The sequence below is a fragment of the Natator depressus genome, chromosome 22 (genome assembly GCF_965152275.1).
Source record: "Natator depressus isolate rNatDep1 chromosome 22, rNatDep2.hap1, whole genome shotgun sequence".
In the NCBI taxonomy this organism is placed as follows: domain Eukaryota; kingdom Metazoa; phylum Chordata; order Testudines; family Cheloniidae; genus Natator; species Natator depressus.
This window is the reverse complement of record NC_134255.1, coordinates 389,386-400,256: the sequence shown is the minus strand read 5'-3', so window position 1 is coordinate 400,256 and position 10,871 is coordinate 389,386. Positions and strand designations below refer to the sequence as shown.

Genomic DNA, 10,871 nt, shown 5'->3' with positions numbered 1-10,871 from the left:
ACCCTTCCTCTTCACTCCTACACCTTAAATCTCCATCTGACGCAGAGCCGCTTTCAGCAGTGCAGGCGCTGCCTCTCCTGGACCCAGCCAGGGGGTGGTTTCTGTGTCCCAGCTGCAGGAGCTTGTCAACATCATTCCAAACACCTGAGAGAAATCCCCACCCCCTGCCTGGCTAATTTGCAGGCACTGGTCTCACTTACCTCTTTGAGATCATGTGCAGCTGCACTTTTCAAAGTCCAAGCCCAGCCATTCTCAGGCTGGTTCTGGCTAACGCTTTCAGCCTAAAATAGCAGGAGAGCCTCCTTGAAAGACTAAAAACTCCTTCTGTCTCTCCCCGCTGAATCCCAAAGCTGTGTTCAAAGTAATGACCAGAGATTGATCACTGGCTGGATTTTCTTAGGGTTTCTTCCGCAGCAAAGGCAGACTTTGAAATGCACAAACTAGAAATACTCCCTGCTGAAATGCTGGTTAAACCGCTGCTGCCCAGCAATTAGTGCCACCCAAATTATGACATTAATGCTTGTTTAAACCATGGGCTGCTTTGGCTCATACGCCTCTTCCCCAGGATTCCAGTCTCACCCCACTAGTTCCCTGCCTGGATACAGTGGCAGAAACATTATTACAAAGAGAACAAACTGAGGTGCCTTCACATTTTAAAGTAATTAGCCCCTGAAACAATGTACCCAGGGTTCTGGTGGATTCTCCCCCATTGTTAAATCAAGACAAGATGTTTTTCTAAAAGCTCTGCACTAGGAATGATTTGGGGGCAGGTCTCTAGGCTGTTCTAGAGGACGGCAGATGAGATTATCTCTCTATCATCCCTTCTGGCCTTGGAATCTGCATTATTCTGATTTCTCGGCTTCCTGGGGGGTTGAATGTCACACATGGAGTGGGTCTGATCTTCCTGGGGGAAAGTAAGAATTCCACTGATGCCTAGCATCGCAGGAAGAGCTGGGGTTGTGAACTAAAAGCGAGCACATGGATTCACATCACAGCTCACTCTGCCTTCCCTGGCACTTGTGGAATGCAACAGGCACTGAGCTCCAGGTCCCCTTTCAAGGCAGAGGGGAAAGGAGTGTGTGTGTCTGTGTGGGGGGGGGGGGGGCAGGACAACCCAGCCTCTCCACATACAGCTGATGATCAGAGAGATCACATATGTCAATCAAGTTTCACATCTCTAGTGAAGGGGTGATCGCAGTGGTGCCAGGGGATACTGGAAAGAGATGTCTGTGAGTCCAATGGATGTGAAATCAGCTGTGCACTAACGCTGACAGCTCCCGCTCCCAAAGCGCCCCCGCCAGTCCACGCTGATATCCACGGGGGAGGGGGGCAGAGAAAAGCAGGCCAGGCAGGGGCCCCTTTGGAGCCTGGGCCCGGCGCCATGATGCCAGTGGCGCCATGGTAAACCTGGTACTGATGGTAAGAGGCTCCACGGGGGGGCTGGCCCTGCTTTCCTACCACCTTGTGATGCTGGCTGCAGAACAAATGCTGGTCTGTGGGGGGGCTTCAGTGAGGGTTTTCCATGCCAGGGAGCAGGCTGGCTGGGTGTCTTTGTGGCTGTCTGCTGGCCACACATAGGCATGGTCCTCTTGCCCCACCCACGGTTGCTCTGTGCCTTTTAAGCCTTCCCTTGGAGCTGTCAGCACCAGCCGCCTCTGCTCTAGGTGCCCAGAGGAGGAGAGGTGTGCTGGGCTCCAGCCTGGGACTCTTCCTCCCTCCTGCCTATCAAGCCTGGCCCTGACACTCCTTCCTTTAAATGCCATGTGGGCAACAGGAAGAGGGTGGCAACTGCAGGTACAAGGACCAAACTTGTGGACATCAGGTGAAGCAGCAACACACACAACCATCAGGTCAATCCGCAGGAATCTCTAGCCAGACTGTGAAGTTCTAGGGCCCCAACCTATAGCGGCCATTCTGTCAAACCAGCTGGACCAAAGACCTATCTCCAGTGGATGTCAGTCACCCAGCACAAGGGGAAAAGTGTCACTCTGGTTCACCCAGAGACACAGAAACCAAGCACACTGAGCTCCAAGGCTTTGCAGCAAACCAACATAGCCCCAGGAGGTCCCACTGAGATTTGAACTCAGATCGCAGGATTCAGAGTCCTGAGTGCTGACCATTACACCATGGGACCTGCTGCTGTTTCTTTTTCCGGACTCCTGTGACTCCCAGCTGGCTGGCTAGCGCTCTGCACTTATTGCTTCCCTTCAGCTGCTTCCTCTCGCAGGATTCTCTCTCCTCCATCGACCATGGTCCTGCTCTACTGGATCCGCAGGTCCTGCCCTGAGTCCCTGCATCCCCCTGCTTTGTCTCTGTTCCCTGCAGGCTGCAAAAATGCCAGGGGAGGCCTCCCCTCCCTTCACTCAGTGGTCCCCCTCATATCGGCCAGCTGCAGCCGCATGTCCTGGAACTCAGCCAGCTGTCGCTTGATCCGGTCGTACAGTCACACGCTGACTGGCTCCCCTGCCTGGATGCTCTTGTGGAAATCCCACAGACGATGCTGCAGGACTTGGCACCGTTGGTTTCTTTAACACGGTGGTGTTTGCCCGGCTGCTGGAACAAAGCCGCCAACTCCTCCCACACCGACTCCCACCAATCCCCCTGGTTGCCATAGAACCCTCTTATGCTTTCCCGTTCTGCCAACATCACCAGGCCTCACCGCCCCCGCCCCCTTTATCTTGCTAGCTCTGGATGTTCAGCTTCCAATATCCTCTGCCATGAGTCAGGGAATTGCCCACATTGAGGCACATCGTGAGAACTGCATGATCTGAACAGTCCATTGGCACTACCCTGCACTGGGCTGTCGACATGCTCTCTTTCATGTAAATCCAGTCAATGCGACTCCTGGCCTGTTCCCGCAGAAAGGTGTACCCCATCTGCGGCTGGTGTGAGCTCGGATCGGAGGAATAGGAGGCTACAGCCCACCCTCACTGGTTCCACTATAAAGAAACGCATCGTCTAAGCCAACCTCGCTACAGACCTGTACCAGGTAGTGCTCATCATAGAAGAGTTTCCTCTGATGGTCAGGAAAACGGGACCAGTGGTCCTCAGGCTGGCTGACACAGTTAAAATCCCCCCCAACTCCAAACACCATGAGGTACAGAGGAAGGGAGCCAGTTCCTTCCATAGATCTTCCCTTTCACGCCTTAACTGGGGACCATATACACTAATCTAGCGGTAACCTGTGCCACGGGGCACAAAGTCCACCATTAATACCCCCCCCGGTCAGAGCTCTACCACCTTCTGTACTTGCACCCCAAATGTGAAGAACAAGACTCCAGCCACATCATTCCTCCCTGGCCCAGAGGACCAGAAAGACAGGCCCTTCCTCCAATCACCCTTTGCCCATCAAGCTACCCTAAAGTCATTAATGTATATTTCCTGAATGCCCAGCATGTCCAAGTCCAGCTGCTCCAAAGCACTGAATAACAAATGCCTCCTCCTGGGCCCCCAAATCCCTGCCCCGCTCCACCTGGCCACTTTTACAGATACCCCTTCCCCAGTACTGCCCTCGCTCAGCTGCACAGAGGAGCTTTCGTCCCCAATTCCTGTCCAGCACCCCCTCTGGCACCATTCCCGAGGGCCACCCTGCCTCACTCTCTTCTTCCCATACTGGGTCGACCAATAAGTTGCATGGGAAGGACAGTTCCCATCTCTCATTGTTAAAGGTCAGGAGGGCCAGCAAGGGGTAGAAGCCCACACTATCTTTTCCTGCTGCAGAACACGAGATTAGGGGCTTGCATTGGGTGTCGGCACTGCTAGAGGACAGGCCACCGCTGCATGAAGAGAGGAAAGGGCCTGCCAAAGCCCAGGGTTGAACCAGGGACCTTTAAGAGTTTCAGTCTAATGCTCTCCCAACTGAGTTACTTCAGCAGCTGCATGGCACCCTTTTGGGCTCCTGCATGTCTGTCCAGAATGTTTTTGTCAGCTGTGGCACACAAAAAGGACATCATTGTGAGCGGCTCATGAAGGCAAGACTCGCTTTGGCCTGCCTTGCTCAGCTTGACTTACTTCCTCCTATGACATGCCCCCCAAATCACAGATAGGGTGAAACGCTGGCTGTGATTTCTTCCTGGAGCTTTAGGAGAAAACAGAGTTAATGAGACACATGCACCTCTAACTATACTAACAATATTTTTCACATTTCAAGGATGATTTTAACCAGTTGATTCGGGGAAACTTTCACGGGAGAGTGCATCAGCCACTTTGTTAGAAGCTCCTGAGATGTGTTGGATGTTGAAATCAAAATCTTGGAGAGCTAAACTCCACCGAAGAAGTTTTTTGTTATTTCCTGTGGCGGTATGAAGCCACTGTAGTGCAGCATGGTCAGTTTGCAGGTGGAAACACCGTCCCCAAACATATGGGTGTAGCTTTTCCAGAGCGTAGACAATGGCGTAACATTCTTTTTCACTGACTGACCAGTTGCTTTCCCTCTCAGACAGTTTTTTGCTGAGAAACATGACAGGGTGGAATTCTTGATCCGGTCCTTTCTGCATTAAAACTGCTCCCACACCACGCTCGGACGCATCTGTGGTTACTAGGAACGGTTTGTCAAAGTCTGGGGCCCTTAGTACAGGGTCAGACCTGAGTGTTGCTTTAAGCTGGTTAAAGGCCTTCTGACACTCTTCAGTCCACTGAACGGCATTTGGCTGTTTCTTTTTGGTTAGGTCTGTCAGTGGGGCGGCGATTTAGCTGTATTGCGGTACAAATCGTCTGTAATAACTGGCCAAGTCTAAGAAAGATTGGACCTGGTTTTTTTTAACTTTGGGACAGGCCACTTTTGGATAGCATCCACTTTGGCCTGTAGGGGGTTGATAGTTCCTTGACCCACCTGGTGTCCAAGGTAAGTCACTCTGTTTAGGCCTATTTGACACTTGTTAGCCTTAACAGTTAGTCCGGCCTCCCTTATGCGCTCAAAGACTTTTTGTAGATGTTCCAGGTGTTTTGCCCAGGAATCCGAAAATACGGTCACATCATCAAGGTAGGCAACTGCATATTCTCCTAATTCTGCTAGGAGACCATCTACAAGTCTTTGGAAGGTGGCGGGTGCATTCCGCAGCTCGAAAGGGAGTACATTAATTTTATACAGCCCTACATTGGTGATGAAGGCTGACCATTCCTTGGCGGATTCATCTAGCGGTACCTACCAGTACCCCCTGGTTAAGTCCAAGGTAGAGATGAACTGGGCCCGTCCCAGTTTCTCCAATAGTTCATCTGTGCATGGCATTGGATAGTTGTCTGGGTGAGTTACATCATTTAGCTTACGGTAGTCCACGCAAAAACGTATTTTTTCATCTGGTTTCGGAACTAGAACCACTGGAGGTGCCCAGGCACTGCGGGGGGGGGGGGGCGGGGGGGGGGCGGGGGGAGGGGGCGGATTTCACCCATCTGTAGCATATCCTGGATTTTCCATTCTATAGCAGTTTTAATTGAGGAGACACCTGGTAAGGTTGGACTTTAATTAGGTGAGCATTACCTGTGTCAATGGAGTGGTATGCCCGTTCAGTCAGTCCTGGGGTGGCTGACAACATTGGCACGTAGCTAGTGCACAGCTCCTGGATCTGCTGTCGCTGCATACGCCCAAAGGTCAGGGAGAGGTTCACCTTTTCCATGCCACCAGCACTTTTTGCTTCATAGTAGACACTTTCAGGCCAATCAACGTCATATCCTCCCTGGGCTGTAAACTGACAAACCTTTAATTTTTTGGAATAAAAGGGCTGTCAAGGTTCCTTCCCCACTCTGAACTCTAGGGTACAGATTTGGGGACCTGCATGAAAACTTTCTAAGCTTACTTTTACCAGCTTAGCTTAAGATTTCCCCAAGGTACAAACTATTTTACCCTTTGCCCATGGACTTCTACTGCCACCACCAAACTTTATCTGGGTTCCTGAGAAAACGTAGTTTGGACACGTCTTTCCCCCCAGAATCCTCCCAAGCCTTGCACCCCACTTCCTGGGGAAGGGTTGGTAAAAATCCTCACCAATTTGCATAGGTGACGACAGACCCAAACCCTTGGATCTTAGAACAATGAAAAAGCATTCAGTTTCCTTACAAGAAGACTTTTAATAGAAGTAAAGGAATCACCTCTGTAAAATCAGGATGGTAAATACCTTACAGGGTAATTAGATTCCAAACATAGAGAATCCCTCTAGGCAAAACCTTAAGTTACAAAAAGGACACACAGACAGGAATATTCATTCTATTCAGAACAGCTATTTTCTCAGCCATTTAAAGAAATCATAATCTAACAAAAGGGCTTTAGAGAATTAATCTGGTACACGTTAGGCTTTTGGTTGGAGGTGGGAAATGCTATGAGATAATTAACAGCTCCTAGGCGCTCCTGGACCGTGAATGGCCCTTCCCATGACGCTTTCATTTTATGGGCCTGGAGCGCCTTTAAGACCATGACCTTGCTCCCTACTTTGAAGGAATGCTCGTTGGCATGTTTATCATGCCAGGCTTTTTGCTTTTTTTGAACATCGTTTAGGTTTTCTTTACCAAGGGCTAAAGAAGTTCAGAGGGTGTTTTGTAGGTTGCTTAAAAAGTCCAGAATGTTAGTTTCTGGAGAAGGTGTAAACCCCTCCCATTGCTGCTTTACCAACTGTAACTGCCCCTTAACCTTGCGACCATATACAAGTTTAAATGGTGAAAACCGTAAACTGGGATGTTGTACAGCTCTGTAGGCAAAGAGCAACTGCTGCAACACTAGGTCCCAGTACTCAGTTATGAATTTACATATCATGGCCCCCAAAGTTCCATTAAACTTCTCCACCATGCCATTTGTTTGATGGTGGTAAGGAGTGGCAATCAAGTGATTTACCCCATGAGCTTCCCAAAGGTTTTCCAGGTTCCTGCCAGGAAATTAGTCCCTGCATCTGTGAGGATGTCGGAGGGCCAACCTACCCTGGCAAAAATGTCTGCTAGTGCCTGGCACACACTTTTAGCCCTGGTGTTGCTTAGAGCTACTGCTTCCGGCCATCGTGTGGCAAAATCCATGAAAGTCAGTATGTACTGCTTTCCTCTGGGTGTATTTTTCGCAAAAGGACCCAGAATATCCACAGCTACTCGCTGAAATGGAACTTCAATGATGGGGAGTGGCTGGAGAGGGGCTTTGACCTGGTCTTGGGGTTTTCCCCCTTTTTGGCATACCTCACAAGACAGGACATAGGTAGAAACATCCTTGCCCATTCCCTCCCAGTGGAATGACCTCCCCAAACGGTCTTTGGTCCTGTTCACCCCAGCATGGCCACAAGGATGATCGTGGGCTAAGCTCAAGAGCTTTACCCTGTAATTAGTTGGAACTACCAACTGTCTCTGAGGATGCCAGTCTTCCTGGTGTCCACCAGAAAGAGTTTCCTTGTATAAAAGTCCTCTTTCTACAAGAAACCTGGATCGATTAGAAGAGCTGAGAGGCGGTGGGTTGCTCTGTGCTGCCGTCCAAGCTCTCTGGAGACTTTCATCTGCTTCCTGTTCGGTCTGGAACTGTTCCCTTGATGCTGGAGACATCAGTTCCTCATCGGATTGTGGACCTGGGCTTGGTCCCTCTGGAAGCGATGTAGGGGATGGGGCTGTTTCCATTGACTGTGAACCGCTCTCCGCTGGTGCACTATGTTGGGGTTCAGGCTCCAGCTGAACCTCTTGTGTAGGGTTATGGGCTGTTGCCGGTTCAGATTCGGTGGGGCCCTCTGGTGTTGAGGTTGCAAGTACTGGATTCAGTGCTGGCAGTGGGTCTTTTGCTGGTTGTTCCGCTGGTTCCAGTTCTGGGACTGGCTCTGTCTGGGTCTCTGGGACTGGATCCACTACTGCTGTTGCAGACATTGGCCTGGGGTCCGGGTCCATCACCTCTGACCGGGTCCTGGTAGAAGTTTCCGGAACAGAGCAAGGCATGAGGCTTGTTTAGCCTGGCTGCAGGTGACCATTCCCACCCTCTTGGCTCGCTTCACATGTTTGGCCAAGTCTTCCCCCAACAGCATGGGGATGGGATAATCATCATAGACTGCAAAAGTCCATGTTCCTGACCAACCCTTGTATTGGACAGGCAACTTGGCTGTGGGCAAACTGAAAGAGTTTGACTTGAAGGGTTGAATCATCACTTGGATCTCTGGGTTGATTAAATTGGGGTCCACTAAGGAAGCATGGATAGCTGACACTTGTGCTCTGGTGTCCCTCCATGTGGTGACCTTCTTCCCATCCACACTCACAGTTTCCCTCTGTTCCAAGGGTATCTGGGAGGTATCTGGACCTGAGGACCCTCTGGTGTGATCCCGGAGCAATGAACTGTAATCTGTCGGGGTTCTTGGGGCAGTTGGCGTTTACATGCCCCGGCTTGTTACATTTAAAACATCGTCCAGCTGTCGGGTCACTGGGGCGATGTGCGTTGCTGGAGAACGGTGTGGCGGGACGATAAGGTGTCTGGAGGGTTCCTTGGGGGAGTAGGTGGGGCCTTGGGGAGCCCCCGGTAGTAGGGGATGGTCTGAGGTTGTCCCTTCTGGTATCTGCTCCAACTGCGACCAGTTTTTTTCTTTTCTGCCATCTCCACCCATTTGGCTCCAATCTCCCCCGCCTCGATTACAGTTTTGGGTTTCCTATCTAGGATGTATCTTTCTATTTCCTCAGGAACACCCTTTAAGAACTGCTCCATTTGCATTAGGAAGGGCAAATGTTCTGGAGATTTAACACTTACTCCTGATATCCAGGCATCCCAGTGTTTCACAATGTGGTAGGCATGTTGGGTAAATAACACGTCTGGTTTCCACCTTAGGGCTCTGAATCACCAACAGGAATGCTCGGGTGTTATCCCCATTCTGACTCTTGCCTTGGTTTTAAACAGTTCATACTTGTTCATTTGTTCCTTAGGCATTTCAGCCGCCACCTCCGCTAAGGGTCCACTGAGCTGTGGCTTCAGCTCTACCATGTATTGGTCTGTAAAAATGCTGTACCCAAGGCAGGCCCTTTCGAAGTTTTCTAAGAAGGCCTCAGTATCATTGCCTGCCTTGTAGGTGGGGAACTTTCTGCGATGAGAAGTGGTATCTGGAGAAGGATTGCTAGGGTTTTTTGGTATATTCTGCTGAGCCTTTGCCTTCTCCGTCTCCTCCACATGCTTCCTCTCTTTTTTCTTCTCCTCCAGTTCTTTTTCCCTTGCCTCCATTTCCCTCCTGTGGGTAGCCTCCCTTTCTTTTTCCCTGGCCGCATGTGTATCCATCTCCATGAGTTCTAGCCGTCTTTCATATTCCTTTTTTTTTTCTCAGCCTCAAATCTGGCTAATTCCAGCTTTTGTTGAACCGTGGAGTCTGTCATCCTAACCTCTCTGTTTTTAACTAACTTTACACCTGAGAGTTAAAAACAAAACAAAAACAAAAACAAAAAACTTGGCTTGTAAAATTTTGCTGTGCTGTCCGGATACCTATGTTCTCTGACAGCGATTGTCAGCCTACAGAGAAATCCTAAAAAAACCAAACCTAACACCTTTGTCTCCAGGCAAATAGGCAGAAAACCCCTCTAGTTTCTCTTAGGTAAAAAAAAAAAAAAACAACAAAACTTCAGGTCTGTGAAGAACTACTGTGAAGACTTGTGAATTTCCCTGCAGGAGGTTAACTACCCTGCCTTTAGGTAGAGAAAACTCCAGCTCACAAAAGACAATTCCCTTTTGTCTCTGCTATGGCCCCAAAGCAGAGAAAAAAAAAACGTTAACTGTTTTCAGTTTAACCTGCTTTCGAGGTTTTCCTTTTCAAATCTGTGCTTCTGGTTCAAAAAAATCTCAAAATGATTTCAAGTTGATCCCACCGCTCTGCCACCATGTCAAGGTTCCTTCCCCACTCTGAACTCTAGGGTACAGATGTGGGGACCTGCATGAAAACCTCCGTAGCTTACTTTTACCAGCTTAGGTTAAAACTTCCCCAAGGTACAAACTATTTTACCTTTTGCCCTTGGACTTCCGCTGCCACCACCAAACGTCTAACCGGGTTTATTATTGGGAAAAAGCCGTTGGAAAGGTCTTTCCCCCCAAAATCCTCACCAAAACCTTGCACCCCCCTTCCTGGGGAAGGTTTGATAAAAATCCTCACCAATTTGCATAGGGGAACACAGACCCAAACCCTTGGATCTTAAGAACAATGAAAAATCAATCTGTTTCTTGAAAGAAGAATTTTAATTGAAGTAAAAGAATCACCTCTGGAAAATCAGGATGGTAAATACCTTACAGGGTAATCAGATTCAAAACATAGAGAATCCCTCTAGGCAAAACCTTAAGTTACAAAAAGACACAAAAACAGGAATATACATTCCATTCAGCACAACTTATTTTATCAGCCATTTAAACAAAACAGAATCTAATGCATATCTAACTAGATTGCTTATTAACCCTTTACAGGAATTCTGACCTGCATTCCTGCTCTGGTCCCGGCAAAGAAAAAACACACAGACAGAGAGAACCCTTTGTTTCTCCCCCAACCTCCTCCAGCTTTGAAAGTATCCTGTCTCCTCATTGGTCATTTTGGTCAGGTGCCAGCAAGGTTATCCTAGCTTCTTAATCCTTTACAGGTGAAAGGGTTTTTCCTCTGGCCAGGAGGGATTTAAAGGTGTTTACCCTTCCCTTTATATTTATGACAAGACTGAAGATCTAAAGGTCCCTGGTTCAATCCTGGGCTTTGGCAGGCCCTTTCCAACCTCTTTGTGCAGCAGTGGCTTGTTTTCTGGGAGTGCCATGATGCCTTTAACTGAAGCAATTCCCTGATCTCAAGCTCCCAAGCAGGACAACAGAGCATGGGCTGTTGCCTCACCTGACCTTTCTTTCACAGCTGCTGAAGTAGCTCAGTTGGGCGAGCATTAGACTGAAGATCTAAAGGTCCCTGGGTCAATCCCAGGCTTTGGCA

General features: G+C 49.3%; 2 non-coding genes across 2 annotated transcripts; one reads left to right on the top strand and one right to left on the bottom strand.

Annotated features, from left to right (window-relative positions):
* Positions 1–2,062: 2,062 nt before the first annotated feature.
* Positions 2,063–2,134, bottom strand: TRNAQ-CUG (transfer RNA glutamine (anticodon CUG)). The gene has a single exon. It is a non-coding gene; the product is annotated as a tRNA-Gln (tRNA).
* An 8,664-nt stretch (positions 2,135–10,798) lies between these two features.
* On the top strand, positions 10,799–10,871 carry TRNAF-GAA (transfer RNA phenylalanine (anticodon GAA)). Its single transcript has one exon. It is a non-coding gene; the product is annotated as a tRNA-Phe (tRNA).